Source organism: Lissotriton vulgaris, chromosome 4_1, assembly GCF_964263255.1.
Source record: "Lissotriton vulgaris chromosome 4_1, aLisVul1.2, whole genome shotgun sequence".
Taxonomy (NCBI): Eukaryota; Metazoa; Chordata; class Amphibia; order Caudata; family Salamandridae; genus Lissotriton; species Lissotriton vulgaris.
The window spans coordinates 1970414475-1970436213 of record NC_141691.1 but is presented as its reverse complement, the minus strand read 5'-3'; the positions used below and the strand labels follow the sequence as shown (position 1 = coordinate 1970436213).

The 21739-nt window shown below is 47.3% G+C and overlaps 1 protein-coding gene across 1 annotated transcript in view; it reads right to left on the bottom strand.

Annotated features, from left to right (window-relative positions):
• Nucleotides 1-21739, bottom strand: part of ADGRB1 (adhesion G protein-coupled receptor B1) — a 473955-nt gene that overhangs the window by 280967 nt on the left and 171249 nt on the right. The window lies entirely within an intron of this gene.

Below are 21739 nucleotides of genomic sequence, written 5' to 3'. Positions count from 1 at the left end.
TCGATGGCACAGTATGGAAATCACAGAAATGTAGTTTGAACCAGGCTCTTACTTGCACAGGCCACGCTAATTTTACAGCTCCCAACCCCCACACTTTATTTATCCCACTTAAAGTCCAGTTCTGCACACTTTAGATTGGCAAAGACGGTGAAACATAAAAGGGGTGGGATAGGTAGGGAGGGAGAGAACAATTGAGCAGACGGCTGAGCAGGTATGTGCCACCGATTAATGCGCAGGACGGATACCACTAAGATGCCCTGGAAAAAAACAGAGCTTGATTTTAATGCCTCCGCTCTGTGCTGCAGGATATTAATCCTCATAAACTCTACACATATGCTTAGAAAGCTGCTGTGACGCTCCTCAGATAGCTCAGTGGGTTAACCTTCTACCGTTAAGAACAGTGTGCAACATGTAAGTCATAAGGTCAAACTTGGGCAGGTTCGGGTGAAATCTGGGCAGGTTCACATAGTCTTTTATCTTTCAGTGGTCGATCGAATGAGAACTAGCAAAACCCCGTTTACACAGAATTGATTAGATGCAAGCACGAGGCATTACAGTTCTTCAAATAATATGTTTAGAGACCCAAGGTGGAGGGGCGGTTTCCTGGCGACCACCTACCGGCTCCAATTGGAGCTTATGTCCCAGAGATTGTCTCTCAAAAAATGCATGTATATAATACATTGTTTCTTGGGGCAATGTTTGACAGCAAATGCTGAACTCACAGGGTGCTGAGGTAGGAAATGCCTGCTCAAAAGGTCCTGTCCGACTATCAGAGTCTCAGGGTCATCGGGAAGGGCAAAACGTACCATATTATTGGCCCTATGCTGGTCTCGTCGCCACATGATATACTGGTGAACCATACTGTCACTGAATGCTAGTATCTCGCACCAGAAGACATCCTTATCAATGTGTACTGGATTTAAAGATATCAGACCCCTGCAGAGTCCATTAGCTATTGTAAGCCCACCTCCCATCCACCTTCCTGCCAGGCCATCAGCTCCACTCCTAAAGCCCGCTGCTGCAAAGGCAGGCATAGCACCTGGTACGGATGCACAGACAACCCAGGAAACTGCAAACCGAACCAGAGCCACCAAATGGAGCAGGGTCCAGCTGCAGTCCAGTGTTGGGTCACATGGAGCGCGCAGAGGATCCAGACGCGACCACAAATGACTTCACACCATTGGCTACAGTCCCGCATAGCGCCTGTTTTTTTGTTGCTAACCTGTTGGTTTTTCAGTATAGCAGTAACACATTCAAAAGAGAGGTGGCTAATCAGAAAACTGCACGTTTTAGCGGTAGGACTGGATGGCATGCGGGTCACAAGTCACAGCACTGTCAGTTTCCAATCTCTGGCCTGCCGGCTGCGTATAAACCTGCGATGCAGGCATGCAACCCCCGGAGCTATTGACCGTTAAAGCCCAATGATTCCCCCACACTCTCCCACAGTGTCAGCTGCTGTTATGAATGTTGTGTGATTCACTCTGTAATGCTGTGTTTGGATCTTCGCCTCGATTTACTGTGTTGATTTGTACATAGGGAGGGGTGTGGCGTAACAGCCAGAGCTGCCTACCTTTGCGCTAGGGATCCAGGGACATATTTACATGGAAACAAACCATGTTGCTGTGCCCAGTGGCGTCATTTTCGAAACAGTGGTGCGCCGTATTAACTAGAATACAGCGCATCCCTTTTCCAACACCTGCACTGCCGGTAAAAAATCTGCTAGCGCCAACACCGGCACCCTTGTGCAAGGGTGCCGGGTGCCTGCGATGCAGGGATGATTGTGTTTGTGCAGGAAGGAACATCTTCTGGCAGAAGAACATGAAGGCAGCTTCAGAAGCTTAGCTTTTTGAAGGGGGTGAGTAGGAGTGACTATTAGGCCTGCTGGGCACAAAGCCACACCCTGTGTAGGTTCCTCCCCCTCAGAGAACCCTCCCCTTCTGAGTATTCAGTAAGGGGCTGGAGACCAGCTCCTGTATTAGACCCCATCCTCTCTCCACAAGATACAAAGATGTTTTAAGTTGCAGGTCTGCTGCTACCATGAAATGTTCTTTGCAAAGCGCTACACTGCTGATTGGCGCATGGTTTGAGCCATAACCGGGGCCACAGGAGTTATGTGATCTTGCGTTCATGGCGTTTCCTGCATGTTTTTCGTTTTGTTGTGCTTTCCATGGTCTGAGGCATAATTTGCAGATTTCAACACACATTTTTTCTTATCTCAAACTGTTTAAAAGTTGTTAAACCAAAAGCACCCGATGTTGTGTAGGGCAGAGAAGGCCAATTCCTCTTTTCAAGATTAACTGTTCTCATTTAATTCGCTGATTGCTATATTCAAGCGTGAAACTGGCAAAATAATACTTTCAACGAAGGTGCCACGTTATGCAGCATCGTTTGCATTGCCCTATAATTTAGTTAACTCTGCCACATGACTTGGTCCGCCATTGCTGCATGTTTCCAGTGGCCCTGGCCATAACAACTATATAATAATATATGTGTGTGCCATCTAATCCCTTTAAACACAGAGTAATTTGTAGTTATTTCCACTACAGAACAATCTGCTAATATCCCAGGTCACAGGGCTACATATAGCCCGGGGCCACCACTGCATTTAAAAACAGATCGAGAGGGAGGGGCGCCCTTTTCTCGCCCTTGCGGGGGTTGTCACTGATTGCTCATTTCCATCGGCCTGCTGTATGAATAATGCATGCCGGGTTGTAATATTTCATTTCGACGCTGTTTGTTTTTTTGCGCGGGTGATTTTCTCTTGCAGCAACGCTACAGTACCTGCGGCTAGAAGCGGCTCCTCGGAGAGGCAGGCTCCTGTCTGACGCGGCCCGGCCATGCATAAATAAACGCAAACAGATATTGGAGGCGCACGACGGTGTGCAGGAATCGTTATCTCCTCACAAAGCCAGCACATGTCTCCTGCGCCGGCAAATCTTCATTTAAATGCAAATGTTGACTTTTTGCTGGGCACGGAAGGGAAAGGATTTTGTAATCACCCATTCTGAAGGCAGACCCAAAGTGGCTTTTTTGTTATTATTTGAACTGTGTCAGAAGTTATATAGGACTCCTATGTCACAGGCATTTTAATATAAATTCAAAATACAGAATCGGAAAAGGGGAACGCGGGCAGAGAAGACGGAGGGGGGTAGAGGATGAAAGAGGAAGGTAGACTGAAGAGGAAAAGGAAGGAACAGAGGGGGAGGAGGCATTGAGGGAGGTTAGAAGGAACGGAGGGAAGAACTAATGGAAGAAGTAAGGAAGAAATAGGCGGAAGGAAGGAAGGAAATGAGCCAGAGACGAAGGGAAAGAGGGAGAATGGATGTGAGTGGGAAGGATGAGAGAACGGATAAGACACGAGTGGGGTGACATGTGGGGCAGGAATGATTTATGCTTCTTCTAAAGAGGACATGCGCCATTAGGTATGTTAAATGATGGACATATGCCTCTCTAGCACAGATGAGATGTGAGATGTGATAACCCAGATCTACACACAAGATGAAGGCTTCCAGAAAGAAAGAGCGATTTCCACTGTGCTGGTCCAAGGTTTGCTGGCAAGTTAAACAAACATTGGAAAAAATCAATTGGACACGCCTTTAGTGCGCTGCCCCACCACCCCCAATTGGCTTTGCCGCTGCTTGCTTGTTTTGGCTCAGTTTATGTATTTAAAATGATTCAAAGGTGGTTGCTGGTGCATTTGCACATGTGCTCTCATGGACAGCTATCTTTGAATGTCTGTGGCCACAAAGAATTCTAAGTGGCACTTCCGGTTGTGCACTGTGCACGAGCATACAGACCCACCGGTGGTCATCTCTGAATGATTTTTATGATCACACTATTTAAAGATGGCCGTCTGCCAATATTGGCTATACCACTGCAATGATGCAAGTATTGCCAAAGCCAATGTCCCTAGATCAGAAGTGTTGGGTGAAAGTGGGCCACGGTAAGCAGGGAGAGAAAAAGTGCTGAGAAAGAAAGTGCACGCAGAACAGGAAGGGTAGGGGCAGAAGTGCATCGGAAGAGCAAAGGGTGTGAAGCTGAGAGAGATAGAACTAGGAGCAGCAGAGACGGGGGTGAAGCAGAGGGAGCGAGGGTGCAAGGGTGGAAGACAAGGAAGCAGTACGTAAAGAGAAACGGGTACGTAGGAGACAAACTACTGGAATGCAAGGATTCCATAAGAGGTGTAAGGACAATGAACAACTGATCGAATAAGATGTGGGCTGATCCAAGATGTACACAGGGTCGGACTGGCCTCTAGGGTACTCAGCCAGTGCCCGATGGGCCGGTCAAGTACTTAATTTGAGCCGGTGGTTTCCGGTGCTCGGCACGGGTACTTAATTGTCAACACCTGTACTTAGGATAGCTGCCATACGGGGGTGCTGTTTGTGTGATTTAGAGATAAGAAGAACAACACATTTTTAAATATTTCAATATACATTGAAACCAATAAATATCTGCCACCCAAGCCATTCTAATAGCTTTGGGGGCCTTCAACAGTCTGAATTGTCACACTTGAAGCAGTGTGATGATTAATAGTTGTGTAGATACTGTGATGCCTGCGTTGACAGGGACGATGAGTGGTGAAAACTGCGGTAGCCACCGGACGAGGGCCCCGGGCATCTAATAATTTTGCAAATTAAGCACTGGCTCTGACAGATCAGTGTGCAGGACGTTTTTTAGAAGTTTGTGGGCGTGCTTTATGGCCAGGTGGGCCGGTTTTTACTGTTGATTTCATTGCTATTACAAGGAGCATTGCCTGCAGCAAGTACAAATGCATGCAGGCTCCCATACCCTGCAAGGTACCCATACAGAATGACGGTACAAGTTCAAAGCTGGTCTGATTTGCAAATGTGGCCCATTGTTGTAGCTATCTGGTTTGTTAATGGGGGCCACTTTTATATTGGTGCCCGGGCCGATTTTTGTCCTAGAACGACCCTGGATGTACAGTAGGGTAGGAGGGACAGAGAATAAGCAGTTAGGACAGCCAAAATAATCACTGAAGGAACAGCTTCTCGCTATCGATAGAAGCTCGTCTTTTGAATATTAAGCCAACTATAAATACCAGCTGATGCCAAAGAAGGCATGTGGTGTTATGTTATGAGTATTCATATAGCACTTTCGTAACCCCTTGCCAGGCCTAAAAGACATTTCTTGATAGTGTGGGTGCATTATTCACATAGTGCTTCATGCTCACGGCAAAGTCGGGAAGCGCTTTGAGATATAATCAAAAATAAATTCAGCAAGACTCTTTCGACAACCAATCCTGTAAATAATTAAATGATTCTGGACCTTAGCCCCAAACTAAGGGCCTGAGTACGATCTCGACGAATGGGTTACTCAATCACAACGGCGACGGATATCCTGTCCGTCAAAATATAAATCACATCATATCCTATACTCCATCACAACGGCGATGGATATCCTGTCTACCAAAATATAAATCACATCATATCCTATACTCCATCACAACGGCGACGGATATCCTGTCCGTCAAAATATAAATCACATCATATCCTATACTCCATCACAACGGTGACGGATATCCTGTCTACCAAAATATAAATCACATCATATCCTATACTCCATCACAACGGAGACGGATATCCTGTCCGCCAAAATATAAATCACATCATATCCTATACTCCATCACAACGGAGACGGATATCCCGTCCGCCAAAATATAAATCACATCATATCCTATACTCCATCACAACGGCGACGGATATCCTGTCTACCAAAATATAAATCACATCATATCCTATACTCCATCACAACGGTGACGGATATCCTGTCTACCAAAATATAAATCACATCATATCCTATACTCCATCACAACGGAGACGGATATCCCGTCCGCCAAAATATAAATCACATCATATCCTATAGGATTTATATTTTGTCGGACAAGATATCCGTGACCGTTGTGAAGGAGTAACCTGTCCGCTGAGATCGTAATCGGGACCTAAGTGTTGTGTCTTACTTAACGTTTGCTCTGCTCTGGATTTGTGTGTTTTTCCGCTTTGGCGTGTACAGGAATGGGCAAAGGGGTTCTCCCCAGCACACTGTCTGCCCCTTTATTGCCACAGATATCAACATTGATGTGTGATATGTGAAAGTAATGGACAGCACAGAAGCACGGTCTTGGATTGGCCAGCAAATTGTGGAACAATACATCACCAGGTCCCACAATAAAAGTGGCACAGGTTTTACAGCTGCATAGAGACACAGACCTTCTTCCTTTGTATAACATAATTTGCACTTAAGACCCTGACATTTTTTTTAGTGAAAATTGCTAAAAAAGTCACCAAAAAAGTCCCTGTCTGAAGCAACCTTAACTCACCCTGCAGGCAAAGAAAATCAAAGGAAAAATAAAGCCCTAAGCTAGAAATATCGCCCAGTGGGCCAGTAACACCCATACATGTCACTCTGAAAGCACTACCTTACGGTTGTGGTTGGATTGGTCAGCGCACCCCATGTTATATTTCAGAATCAAATTAAGCAAACAATTACGCCACTTCCAGCGAGAGCTTTTGTGCAGCTCGCTCTGAGCTGGGTATCAATGTTTGAGTGTATTCTGCACTATTTATAGGGTGAAAAACACAATTTCTGTGAACAACAGCTGCTCGCAATCTGGTTATTTGCGTTGTTCCCGTGCTATCATTTGCCATAAATGGCATAATTAAGTGACATGACACCATTACATAATTTGGGGAATTTCATATAACAAGCAAATTGTGAAGTTTCCAAAATCTTGTGAATATTATCTATAGAGGGACAGCTTATAGCCGCAGTCGACAGTACTGAGGTAGGGACCTAATAGTACGCTTGCTTGAGGCTTCCTGTTCTGCCCTGTCAGTGACTGAGTGAGTGGCCTAGGAGTGATGGAGGCAGTAACTTAAGACAGAGAAACAGGGGCCTTCAGGACAGGGACGTCTTATCATCATTATAGGCCTCTGGGCAAAGCAGTGCACTGGGCCCTGCCTACACAACTACTCACAGGAATACAAGTTTGAACAGAAAATTCTGATCAGTATGGGGCCCCTATACTCGTGGGGCCCCTGGGAAACTGCCCAACGTGCCCATGCAATAAGACGGCATTGCTTCAGATGGCGAATGGCTGGAAGAATGAGTCATAGAGGTATGAATGAATGGGCAAGGTGAAGAAACCAGAGTGGTGGATGCATGCTAAAAGCGATGAAGGGGGAAGAGGGAGTGAGGAATGAGTGAATGGTGACATAGCAACAAGTGGGGAATAAACTGCAACAAAGTCAGGGTGACCAACGCCCCAGAATTGCCTGACAGGACTTCTTTTTAATCATCTGTCCCAGCAAATTTCACAACATTCAGCACGTCTCAGATTTTTGACAACTCACTTGAGACGAAGGAGGAAAGCTTCTATGAGTTTTAATGTAGGATCAGCCACCACCTGGAAATACATTTAATTAACGGGTGATTCTCAGCATGAAAGTTGCATTTAATTCACTCTCCGTAGTGCCTGTGATCTGTGTGTTCTATGTTGGTGAGCTCTATCGTTTAAGTGATTAAGTACCCCTCAGTCACGTAAAATAGTAGTCCTACTCTTAAGTTTATGAAATGTCCCAGTTTTTGGTTTTCAAAATCTGGTCACCCTAAACAAAGTGTATGTTTTCAAAAGCAGAGGGTTAACAACCTGCAACTCTTACCCAGCTCAGAGCGAGCTGCACAAAAGCTCTCGCTGGAAGTGGCGTAATTGTTTGCTTAATTTGAGCCAATGCATTCCAGTGCTCGGCACTGGCACTTAATTGTCAGCACAGGGCCTGTGACAGTCGGCCACAAGGTGGCACTATCTGGCTAATATAGAGAAGACAACAGCAATAGTTCATTATTAACTCAATATTCATTTAAAATGAATAGTACCTGCCACCCAAGCCATTCTTATAGCTTTGAGGGCCTGAAATAGTCCGAATTGTCACACTTGTAGAAGTGTGAATGTTAGTACTTGTGTTGTTACTATCATTGGCAGCATTGGCGGGGCACTGTGTGGCACAAGGTGCAGTGGCCTCCTGATGAGAGCCCTGGCACATATTTTTGTGCAAATTAAGCACTGAGTAACACAGGTCCCCGCAGACCCCCCGCCCCCCTCAACCGCTGTGCAGTGTTGGGCGGAGGTGCCAACTCCAGGGGGCCCCCTCAGCACAATACTCTGGCTGGAGACCTCCTGATTGAGTCCAGAGGGGGCCCCACCACATACCTTGCAGGGGGTCCCCTCAAGTTTCCTTACGACAGGCTGGACTCGAGCCCTATCTGCACCAAGCAGAAGCGAAGAAGCAGCAGTGACTAGGCCCCAGCTCAGCCGACACCGCCTGGGCCCAGGAGCAAGCGTCCAGCTTCAGAGAGACAGTCGCCGGTGGCTTTCTCAGCGCCATCCGCCACGAGGTAAAGTATCCCCCGCGCAGGATTACTGCCACAGGGGTTACCATGGCAACCGGCACACAGACGATAAAGCCATCAAAACGCTCATTCCGCCGGCCACTAAAAAACAGAGATTATTTGCTTACAAAAGGAATCCATGGGTAGGGAATGAAAGGCAGGGGTCGTGTTCCAGAGCTTTCTGAGAACGGTCGAAAAGAAAGGGAGGCCTGTGCTGGGAGCGGATGAATCACAACAGCCCCTGGAAATGTTCAGGAAAACTGTTTCTTCTTTTGTCTTTCTGTCTGCTCTTCGGTCTAGCGACCAGTCCGTCAGCCCATCTGTCTATCCACTAGTCAGTCAGTCTGTATGTCCATTAGTATAGCTACCCCCAGTTCACCCCTCTGTTAGTCCGTCTGTCTGTACATTACTGTGTCATCTCATTTATTTCTAGGTCTGTTTATCTACTTATCAGCCTGCGTATTTGCCTGACTGGCTGTCTGTCTGTCCACGCTGTCTTCCATCCTACTTTGCCGGCTCACAAACTGCCTGTTGCTCTCGCTGCCTGCCTGCGTGTGCTGGCATCAGTGCGGCGGGACAAGATGGGTTGTGACTGTGCCAAGCCGAGTCTAGCAGGCGAGCCAGCCTCTCTGAGAGGGTTTGAAGTCTAATAACAAAATATGCCAACTAAAACAGGATGGACCAAAGGAATGTGCTGACAGGGCACTCCTGTGCAATAAGCACATTGATGTGTTCATTAAAAAGACTGAATGTGTGACACATTCATGCTTGTGCCAGGAGATTGCACCATTAAAGTGCAAGCAGGCATAATACCCATCACCAGTCATGTGGAAGAGGCCATTCCATCAAGATTCATCTTTCAAGGCAATGAAATACCATCAGCAGTGCTCGTATCATAGGCCATGACGCTGCCGAGGTCAGGGTTCTGGTGCTCAACATGCTGAGGCGCTGCCAGGAATCATCAGGACGCTGCAGAGGTCCAGGGTGCTGGTGCTCAACGTGGTGAGACGCTGCCAGGATCGTCAGGATGCTGCCGCGGTCCAGGGTGCTGATGGTGATGGTCAACATGCTGAGACGCTGCCAGGATCATCAGGATGCTGCAGCGGTCCAGGGTGCTGATGGTGATGGTCAACGTGCTGAGACGCTGCCAGGATCATCAGGATGCTGCAGCGGTCCAGGGTGCTGATGGTGATGGTCAACGTGCTGAGACACTGCCAGGATCATCAGGACGCTGCATCGGTCCAGGGTGCTGATGGTGATGTTCAATGCGCTGAGACGCTGCCAGGATCATCAGGACGCTGCAGCGGTCCAGGGTGCTGATGGTGATGCTCAATGTGATGAGACACTGTCAGGATTATCAGGATGCTCCAGCGGCCCACTGTTCTGGTGCTCAATGTGGTGAGACGCTGCCAGGATCATCAGGATGCTGCAGAGTCCTGGGTGCTGGTTCTCAACGTGCTGAGTAGCTGCCAGGATCATCAGGTCCCTGCAGAGGTCCAGGGTGATGACGGTGATGGTAAAAATGCTGAGACGCTACCAGGATAATCAGGACGCTGCAGCGGTCCAGGGTGGTGGTGGTGGTGGTGATGATTAACGTGCTGAGACGCTTCCAGGATCATCAGAAAGCTGCAGCGGTCCATGGTGCTGGTGGTGATGCTCAACGTGCTGAGATGTTGCCAGGATCATCAAGACGCTGCAGTAGACCAGGGGGCTGATGCTCAACGTGGTGAGGTGCTGCCAGGATCATCAGGACGTTGCTGTGGTCCAGGGTGCTGGTGCTCAACATGCTGAGATGCTGCCAGGATCATCAGGACTCTGCAGTGGTCCAGGGTGCTGGTGGTGATGCTCAACATGCTGAGATGCTGCCAGGATCATCAGGACGCTGCTGCGGTCCAGGATGCTGGTGCTCAACGTGCTGAGACACTGCCAGGATCATCAGGACGCTGCAGTGGTCCAGGGTGCTGATGCTCAATGTGCTGAGACACTGCCAGGATCATCAGGACTCTGCAGCGGTCCAGGGTGCTGGTGGTGATGTTCAAACTGCTGAGATGCTGCCAGGATCATCAGGATGCTGCTGCGGTCCAGGGTGCTGGTGCTCAATGTGGTGAGACGTTGCCAAGATCATCAGGACGCTGCAGCTGTCCAGGGTGCTGATGCTTAACGTGCTAAGATGCTGCCAGGATCATCAGGACGCTGCTGCGGTCCAGGATGCTGGTGCTCAATGTGCTGAGACACTGCCAGGATCATCAGGACGCTGCCGTGGTCCAGGGTGCTGATGCTCAATGTGCTGAGACACTGCCAGGATCATCAGGACGCTGCAGCGGTCCAGGGTGCTGGTGGTGATGCTCAACCTACTGAGATGCTGCCAGGATCATCAGGACGCTGCTGCGGTCCAGGGTGCTGGTGCCCAACATAGTGAGATGTTCCCAAGATCATCAGGACGCTGCAGCTGTCTAGGGTGCTGATGCTCAACATGCTGAGACGCTGCCAGGATTGTCAGGACGCTGCAGCGGTCAAGGGTGCTGGTAGTGATGCTCAACGTGCTGAGACGCTGCCAAGTTCATCAGGACACTGCAGCAGTGCTGGTGGTGGTGCGCAACGTGCTGAGATACTGCCAGGATCATCAGGACGCTGCAGCGGTCCAGGGTGCTGGTGGTGATGCTCAACGTGGTGAGACGCTGACAAGTTCATCAGGACACTGCAGCGGTGCAAGGTGCTGGTGGTGTTGCTTAACATGCTGAGATGCTGCCAGGATCATCAGGACGCTGCAGAGGTCCAGGGTGCTGATGGCGATGATCAATATGTGGAGATGCAGTAAGGATCATCAAGACGCTGCTAAAGTATATTAGTCAGCACAGTGTAACATCGCCAAGCATCGCATGTTCAAACACTGCAGCTTATTGTTCTGCTTCTGATTGGAGCAGTCGATCAGTGCCTTCTTTCTCTCTGGTACAGGTCGTGGCCACCAACAAAAAAAATAAAAGACCATTCGCCGACCCAACGTCCAGAAGCGGTCCATGAGCACCTCCTCCAAGAGCATCAGTCCAGCGTGCCCCCTTCACAGAGCACTAAAGCAGTTCCTGCCACCACCAGGGAAGAGCTCCTTCTCTCTCCCTGAATGAAGACACCACTACAACCCTTATCCTTGTGTTGTACCCTCCTGCTGCCTATAGCACCCCATCCTGCTGGAAAGACTCAACCATTGGCCATGCACATCAGGTCACACACTGGCATGAGTCCAGCAACCACAGCCAGACACTCAGATCTGATTCACTCGAATCAACAAGGCAAGTGCCTCGCAGCATTCTTCGAGGATTAGCGCTATAGTGACTGCTTTTCCATTCACCAATGACCCCCGATTCAGCTTCTTCGCAGAACCAGGTGAGCTGGAAGATGTACGCTGGGGATGCACATACCCACCTCTGCCAGGAAAGAAGCCCTGGAAATCCAACCACCATTACTTCCTTCCACTGGATGAACAAGAGCCTCCTGTGCATGAGGAGCACAATGCTGGTGATGCTAGCAATAGGAGACACTTAAGACGATTTCGGGCTGACAAAATACAAACAAGTAGTCACTACTGGTCTTTATCATTGATAGTTATATTTTGAAAGGTAGCTGGATTGTCCTGTTCTTGCCACCATCTTTGAGAAGGTGACACATATTTTACCTTTAACAATTTATCATCCAAAATATTCAGCAAAAGGCGGAGGAAAACATGATATGTGCTAATGGCTCTGGCAGCTTTTAGTACAGCGTGTGCTCTTAGGGTTCACTGGCTCAGCATAATTAGCTTTCTGGAGAGAAATGCTGACATGAAGGTGGTCCACTGAGTGAAACACAAGCTCCTGAACTCTGTACAGCTGTGGGTTACATACTAAAAAACTGGGAGGGCTGGGTCAGCCTGTCATCCTTCTGAGGTTGATAAAAATAAGCACAATTTACTTTGGTAATAGTAAAATCTGCTATTCACAGCTGGCAAATCTGTGATGGCAAGCAGTCTAAATAAAACATGTTAATAAGAACTACAGTGCTTCAAAGAGATGAGGCTGTTTTGTACAACTACGTCACCAGTGACCTCATGCAACATGTTGCCTCCTCTGCTGGTACCCCATTCTCTCCTTTGATACTGACCCTGCCTATTCACCTTACTGTAGAATGACAACATTAGGGCTCCATCCCTGTTGCACTACGTAGGGGAATACCTGCTTCCCTTGCACTGATCTACAATCAATTCCACAATATTCTTTCCTTTAAGCAGAGGTCTTCAAACTGAGTGGAAGGATACCGGTGGTGAGTTAACAGATGTTGGGGCGGGGCACCAGGCTCTGGCGAAATTAGAAGCATTTATAATGTCACATTAGAGCCAAGACAAACACCATGTTGAAAATAGTGTTGTGTTTTAGTTAAAATAAACATAGGGCCTGATTTTGATGTTTGCGGTCTTCCCGCTGGACCGACCCCGTGGCGGTCCGAAGAAGGCCGCCAAGCTGTATGCAGTCCCACCCGCCAGAATACAACAGTAATCCTGGGCGGGGAGTGCAGCGGTGGTGTCATGGCAGCGGGATTGGCCCCACTGTGATTGCCACCTGCTTTCCCCATCGCTGCCGCCGCTGGATCCTGGATCCTGGCGGCGGTCCCGTCGCCACCATCACGATCGGGCCAGAAGCGCAATGCAATGGCGGCGGTGGGACCACCATCCACCGGTACAGCGGTCCCAGAACCACCAACATCTAAATGAGGCCCTTGGCGTCGGCGAGGTACTCCGTCATAGGCCATCAGTGACACGCGTTTGTCACTCATTTCCTACCTGGAAGTAGGTATGACATTGCAGGAATGGGGAGCGGCAAATAAACCTCAAAGCCCCCCTCCCCCTTCACTCTGTGGATGCTTTTCAACTTTTAGGGAGCTCTGGTCAACAATAGAATGTCGACCCTCACCTATTAGATTATTGCCGTTTTGGTGCAATGTTTGACTTGTAAAATATGTTCAGAGTCACTACTTTTATAGAATAATTGTGAGAAAATATAGTTGTTATTCTGGGGAGCATCTTTTGAACAAGGGTGAGGGAGCAGCATTAAAAAGGTTTGAACACTGATCTATCGGTCGGAAATCGATAGGGCGCTGCTAGTTAAACATTCACATCAGGGACCCTATTTCTAAGCCAGCAATGCGCAAGCACGTATGTTGGAACCATGCGCTAGAGGCCATATTTTATATCATCCCACGTAAAGTTCATGCAATAAGGCTTGCTAATTAAAACATGAATATTTAAAACAGCTTCCGGGGTGGCAGCAGCAGCAGCAGCATCTTAGAAAATAAGGAATGGTAATAAATATAAATAAATTACACCCACCATGTCCCTGCTGAGGAAGGCATTTTAATTGTTTAATGGTTAAATTCATGCATTTTTGCTCTAACCATGCAAAGGCATTTATTAGAAGTACATCTATACTACTATCATAAAGAGAGAACACAAACCTTTGAGCCAGGTAAACTACAAAAGTAATGCACCAATCACTACACCCAATACACCATTTGAAAGGGGAGATGTGGCAGAAGGACATAGGCTATAGATATGTACACCATATACATTAAAAAAGCAAAAACACCAAAAGTGGTAAAGTAGTCCCTTGGGGGGCGTGGTCATGGCCTTGGGCGTCTCAAACAACAAAAGTGGGCGTTTATAGGGCCGTGCCAAGTGCAAATAACAAACATAGGCCAAGCGACTTCAAAACACACTTACATATGCACACATAGAACGGAAATGCACTTTCACTGAATTTAGAACGCACAATATGCAGACAGAGCAGAAATGCGCTTTCAATGAATTTCTAACAAACATTTGCATATCCCAACACATACAGCGGAAATGCGCTTTCAATGAATTTAAATTCACACATACAGCGCGGTAACACCAATATATAAAAACAGCAGAAATGCGCGCTATAAGAAATATACACACATTTGTTGCAGTTACCCAGACAACATTGATGCCTTCGCATTAAAAACTGGGCGGGCCTTCCATCGACGAGGAGTGTCAAATGACGACATCACAACGCACTAAAGAAAACACACACACGACTTCGGCTTACCAAAAAAAAAGTCTTTAACCATTGGCCATTGACCAACGACGTCACAGGGGGGTAAACACAAACAAAAAAAGCCGACATTTCTTAACGGAGAAACGCAATAGACTGCGCATTCACAAAACTTTCCTCACATCTTGCGGACAAGATAAAATGCTTACAATAAGACATACGAATAACGAAAATAACACAACTGCCATAATCACTCGAGCACTGTCAGGACTTCACCACACAATTGACAAAACAAAAGGGAAATTTCTTTGAAGGGATACAAAAACGAACACACGGAAAGAGCCTTCGAAAGAAAAAAAAACATTTAACAGGTGACACAACACTTTCCTCACATCTTGTGAACAACATAAAACGCGGAAAACAATACATACAAATTAAAAAAATAACACAAGTGGGCCAAATCAGTTGAACAGGGCCAGGACTTGCACAGACAACTCTTCTGCAGGGCGGGCGGGGGCCCTGAAGCAGCCTTTTGATCCCGGACAACGTCGGGACGGGCTGCTAGTTATAGATAAAGGAGAACAGTGCTTAATTATTGGATGGATGGATGGATGGATGGATGGATGTCACAGTCCCAGAGTTTTTGGGAGAAGTCTGACGCCAGCACAGCCAAATGTTGGGGTTACTGAATACTAAGGTGTCTTGTCTTGATTCCAACTCATGCCTCTTTCTTCCACCATCCCTCACTTCTTGTTTCTTTATCTCAGTTTTCTAAGTTCTTTTTCATTTCTGCTTCCTCCATGTGTTGCTGTTATCCTATCTTTCTCTCCTATCTTTCTCTCCTTTCGGCCTTTCACTCTTGTTCTGGGAAAGGTTTGATGTAAGTCCAGTCGACCAAAAATGAGTGCTGGTGCATACCCCTTCCAACTACCTGCACAAGTTAACCACTGTGCAGAGTGTTAATTCAGAATGATCTCAGTCTAATAATGGATCTTTTACTAGTGTAGCAGGCACACAGCTCTGCCATCTAGGGGTTTCCAAAGTTGCAAACATTTTATTTCCTTTGAAATGTTGTGAATGTTGCAAAGTCGTTTGCCTTTCTAGTTATGCATAAAAATCAGAACGTTTAGAAAAAAGACCTTATTTAAAACTAAACAATGGTTCTGCATGAGTTATACTTCATGGAAAACAGTGTCTTTCTTCTGTGCAATGCCACTGCGAACAGAAACATTTAGCTAAACTTTCATTTGCACAGAAAAAAAATTCCAAACCTTTGCCATTGCTCATGGAAAATCTCTGAAATGTTTTACTGTCAAAGGCAAATCGATCAAACATATGCCAGAGGTTGCAGCAAGAAAGCTGAAAAGGGTAAACTTACAAAGAAAAGTAATGCAAACCTTTAAAAGTTTTAATACATTAAATTAAAATTAAAGTGAAAATTATCTTGTTTGTCAGTAAAAATGTCCTGTGATGAAGAAAAACCTTTGCTTACGCATAGGCAAAGATAAACTAAGAAACGTCAGAACCTTTGGGAAGAGTACATCAGGAACTTTACAAAACTTCACTGGGAAAACAAAACTTTGCCCACCCAAAGTCACGACAGTGGCCCAGGGCATCAGGAGATTCAATGCTCTAGATGACTGATGAGGTTTTTTTTAAATAATAGATTATATTCTCTGTGTCTCCTGAGATCCAGATATTGGTATTGCTCAGTCCTGCTCACGTCCAGCGCACATGCAAAAAACCTTGGAATCATTATAGACAATAAACTGGCCCTGGCTGCCCAAGTAAATGCAGTTGTCTTATCCCACTTCAACACCCTGAGAGGGCTGAAGATTACAAGTGGCTACCAAACACTACCAAGAAAATGCCGACCCACGCCCTCATCAACACCAGACTGGACCACGGGAACACCCTATACGCAGAATCAACCAACCAGCTCATAAGTAGATTTCAGACAAAACGCAGCAGCCAGACTGTTCCTCAACTTTCCACACCAAGCCTCACCTTAAGGAACTCCACTGGCTCCTGGCGCACAAGATGGCACATTTCAAACTCCCCACCCACACCTACAAAGCACTACACAACACAGGCCCTGGCTCCCTGAAGAGCTGCATTCATCTCCACCACTCTGCCAGACACCTCCGCTCCGCTGGACTCGTGCCAGCACAAACCCCACGCATGCAGAAAAGCAGAAGACCGTTCCTGCAGAAAAGCAGATCGTTCCTGCACGAAAGCAGATCATTCCTGCAGTAAAGCAGATCATTCCTGCAGTAAAGCAGATCATTCCTGCAGAAAATCAGATCATTCCTGCACGAAAGCAGATCATTCCTGCAGTAAAGCAGATCATTCCTGCAGTAAAGCAGATCATTCCTGCAGAATGCAGATCATTCCTGCAGAAAAGCAGACCATTCCTGCCCAAAAGCAGATCATTCCTGCACGAAAGCAGATCATTCCTGCAGAAAAGCAGATCATTCCTGTCCGAAAGCAGATCATTCTTGCAGTAAAGCAGATCATTCCTGCAGAAAAGCAGATCATTTCTGCCCAAAAGCAGATCATTCCTGCAGAAAAGCAGATCATTCCTGCAGAAAAGCAGATCATTCCTGCCCAAAAGCAGATCATTCCTGCAGAAAAGCAGATCATTCCTGCACGAAAGCAGATCATTCCTGCACGAAAGCAGATCATTCCTGCACAAAAGCAGATCATTCCTGCAGTAAAGCAGATCATTCCTGCCCAAAAGCAGATCATTCCTGCAGTAAAGCAGATCATTCCTGCAGAAAAGCAGATCATTCCTGCCCAAAAGCAGATCATTCCTGCAGTAAAGCAGATCATTCCTGCACAAAAGCAGATCATTCCTGCACAAAAGCAGATCATTACTGGATCAGAAAGCCTGGAACTACCCCCCTCATCACATCAGAGCCTCCTCCTCTCTTCTAGAATTCCGCAAGAAGCTGGCCCTTTGAGTAAATTCTCCATGGTGTGCCTCACACACCCACCACAAGTGCCTGAATGCCCTTGTGGGGGAATAGGCACTATAAAAATCGAGTGGGGCACAGTGCAAGCCTGACTCCCCATCCCTTGCCTCTTTCTGCTGAGGCCTCGGGTTTGTTCTTTCAAAGGGGTGATGCTTCCCACAAGATGAAGTCACTGAAGGACAGAGGAGTCCAGAGGGTGCAAAGCAGGACAGGTATCAATTCACGGCATGACTGGCCGAGCTAGGTCATGTGACTTTGCATTATCATTCATAGCCACTCAACCAGCATTTGATGAACAAGACAGTTAGCTGTACCCCAGGCCCCTCCAACTTTGTGATGTCTCTCTAGCCACCGGTCTGAATCAGCGTTTCCAATCCTGCTTGGGTTTCCGAACCCGGTTATTTTTCTGTGTGTTTTCCTCCTGATGCGCATTTGATTTTGCTGGATAAAACGTGGAATTAAGTGGGGTGTTATCCCCCGTTGATATCACTCCCCGGCTAATACTGGGGCCCTCTCTCCCACTTTCCTATCTCCTTCTTTCAGTTCCTATCTCCTTCTCTCTCTCTTCTCCTTTATCCAATTACCGGGGTCTCCTCCTTTTATTTCTATGCCTATTTCTGTTTCTCCTCGCCCTTCCTCTAACTTTGTGTGTCTGTCTGCTTCTCCTCTCTCTCTGTGACCACCTGTTTTTCTCTCATTTTTCTTATTCAACTTCTTTGTGTTTCTCTTTTCCTTACCTTTTCCCTTGCATTATTGCTTTTCCATTCTCTCTCACATTTTCTATATCTATCTTCTGTCCCTCTCCTTTTACTTCTCTCACATTTCCAATGTCTCTTTCCTTCTTCTGTCCCTCTCATTTTCCTATTCTCTTTACTATCTCTCACCTACTTTGTTTTTCTTCCACCATCTATTCGACTCCGCCAATCTTCCTATCCATCTTTCGCTTCTGTTTTCTCTTTCACCTTTTCTCTTCCCCTCATTTTGCCCTCATTCTATAATTTCTGTTTTTACTCTCTCGCCATCTCTCCCTGCTTCTTCCTCTCTCCATTTGCCCATCTTCTTTTTGTTTCTCTCGCCTATTCTGTTACTATCCCCCTGCCTTTTCCTTCTCCATTCAATCCCTTCTACTTCGCGTTCTTTCTGTTGCTCTTCCCACTTCCCTCGTTTATTTCCTCCTTTCTAATTCTCACCTTTTACCTCTGTTTCTCTCCCCCTTCCATTTCTCCCTTTCCTTCTCCATTTTCTTCCATTGCTCTCACACATTCCCCCCCTGCTTCTCGTCACACCCCTCTCTCCCTCGCCTTCTCTATTTTCCCCATTGACTGAGAACAGTGTGTTTGCACTCCATGCTCCCCCCCAAATAGCTCATCAAAATTACAGGCTGTCACAGAGAGTGTTTCTATTTTCTGCTCTTTGCTTCCAGTGAAGCCAGGAGGGAAACAAGATGGCGGCGTGTGCACGTGCCCGGAGCAGGTCAGCGAGAGCGCAGGCTGTACTCGTTTCATGACGCGCCTATCTCCTAGTGAGCTTTGTCTCAGGCCCTCCAGGGCCTCGCAAGGCACCGCACTACAAAACATACATGACCGAATCAGCTCTCATGGCTATCCACAACGCATGTCCATCCTAACTTCCCTAGCTGCGAGCAAGAGCCTGCGCATTTAGAACGACATGAAATGAAATGAAATGAAAAGGGGTTTATTAAGCGCTGCAGCTGCCCTGAGGCGTCCAGGCGCTAGGAACTATGATGATACCTTCCAGTAAGTCGGTCCAGAGATACGCATTGCCTTGTGCAAGAGTACAAGGAGCACCTGCAAGACGATGACGTCTTACAGCTGCCAACGTTAGAACCGGAGAACCGGGTTCGAGTCTCAGCGTCGGCTCAACATCCTGTGATTCTGGGCTAATTACTTCCTAAAAACATAAATGTGGCCTTCTGTAAATAACCTCCCAACCTAGCGCTAAATCATCATTATAGTAAGATAGCATTAAAAACCAAGAGTGGGAATGCATGAGCTGCATGCATCCAGATGATGAATGGGATTCAAAGGGGGAAGGTTTTTATGAACTGTAATTTAGGCAAACAGTTAAGGTCAGGCCTAGATTCAAGAGCGGATTTGTGTAATTCATCTATCGGAAAAATACAAAGAACACCCACCAGCAGGTGCTCCTTATACTCTTGCACAAGGCAATGTGTATCTCCACAGGAGCGCCCACGCCCAACCCCACATACCCTACATAGATATACATAACATACCTCACACCAGGGCACAATTACTAAAAAAAAAGAAGTGGGGGGGGGGAGTTCAAAGACAGGAAGTGACATCACGACAGGACGTGACCACAAATCCGGATAGTTGTTCATTCTCAGAAAGCAAAGATACTGCAAGTCATAAGTACGTGCAATGTGCCTTCCTATGTCTGCTAGTAAAATGTTAACTCTGCTGTGTGTTCATCTCCAGCAGCAGTTACAGCTGCAGGTATGGGTGTTCAGCCGGCAATTAATGAAAGGAACGCATGAACATCCAAAGACCGGCAGATACAGGTGAATAGGCTTGGAGACAGCTATTCCCCATTCAGACCTTTTACACGCACATGCAGACAAGAGTATGCTGACAGAAACACCCTAGAAACTAGCACGCATATATTTGGAACTGAGCAACCCACGTTCACATACACATTAAGGCGGCTTCACAAAGCGGAGTTAAAAAGTTTGTCATCTGAGTTTTTAGCATTGTCCTTAAATATCTGACATACAGAATTCACAAATATCACCGGGAATGTTCCATACGGCTAATCCAGGATACGTATATGGGGCTGGTAGTACCTGGCTGATGCGGCTGCGTCTATTATTGACCGTCAGCCCTGTACTTGGGAGATCGACGGAGCGGCCGTGCCGGTAAGTAACGCCATCATTGAAAGTCCAGCTTTTGGGCAGGGGGGACGGCGTCCACCCGGTAAAATAAGTTAAAATAAGTGGGGGGACGCAGTCCACCCCCGTGGTACCCCGACTCGAGCCCTGCCTCACACAAATGGTCTGCCATACCTGGCACCTCATGACGTACTTTGAGCGACAAGGCGCCTAGAAGTGCATCACATACAGAACACCAATGAGCTGTCACTGCTAGCACTATATGACATGCAAAGCTCCAACTGCACGTGGTACCTAGAACACACTTAGCACATGAGCTTCCAGGCCTAGCACTACATAACACACCTCGCGCAGGGTGAGATCCCACTCCAGCCTCACGTGCCATGTTTAGCCTGACAGGAGGGTACATGTCTAGGACTACGCAACATGCAAGCCTCGCATAAATTTCCATATCCAGGGCCGTGTCTCGGTAATGTCCACCAAAGCTATCATGTCTAGAACTATATGCCATGCCAAGCTCCAGATAGTTTCTGATGCGCATCACCAAAAGCCTAGAACTCCAGAACATGCCTTGCCCAAATGGACCCCTGCTCCGTGCACTGTATAACATGCTGGGCTCTAAAGGAACGCTTGTGTCTAGGAACAAGGCACACGCTAGGCTTAGGCATGCTCCATAGTCATCTATCACAGATGCACAACCCACCCATGCAAGTGATGGCCGAGTCAGCGCTTTTGGAGTCGCAGGAATTTGTGTTCCTCTTGTGATTTCACTGCTTATTGACTACTTGAATACCCGCTCTCAGGTCATGGGGTTGGCATGGTGATTGCCAGGTGTAGGCCTCAGGTACCCTAAACAGCACCATAATGTGCATGGCAGGGAGTCATGTTGGTACCCAATTACCATATATGTACATTAACATAGGTTGTGTCTCAGTACTTCATTTGTGCTGGTGGTTGCCAGTGGGCAAACCTGGTACTTATTTCTGGGCACTTGGGCTGTTTGCCACCTCAAGCCATATCCCGGTCCTTGTTGGGGAGTCACACAGGCCCTGCTGCCCCTGTAGGGCACTGGGGCCCCCACGCTTCAGGGGCCACCCTTTCAGCCTAAGGGCTGTGAATGTATGCGAGATGTGGGAGTCTCAGGCTTCCTCTCCAGATTCTGCAGGGGAGTCGCGTCATGTTTGCATTACTCCTCTGGGTCCCGGTGTTCGCCGGAGACAGCAGAAGCCACTAAGGTAGATAGAAACAGAAGGGCAGCCAGTACCGTGATCCTTCACCGTTTCAGTGTATTGACGGCCTTCTTTTATTTCCAGTGATGTCATGGAAATAGGACTACTGCCGTCTTACCTGCCTGGTGTGCAGCTTCTTTCTGGCCAGGCTGCTGTAGAATCTACGCATAGGCAGCTGCAGGAGGGCTTGAGTACTCTGTTGAACTCTGTACTCAT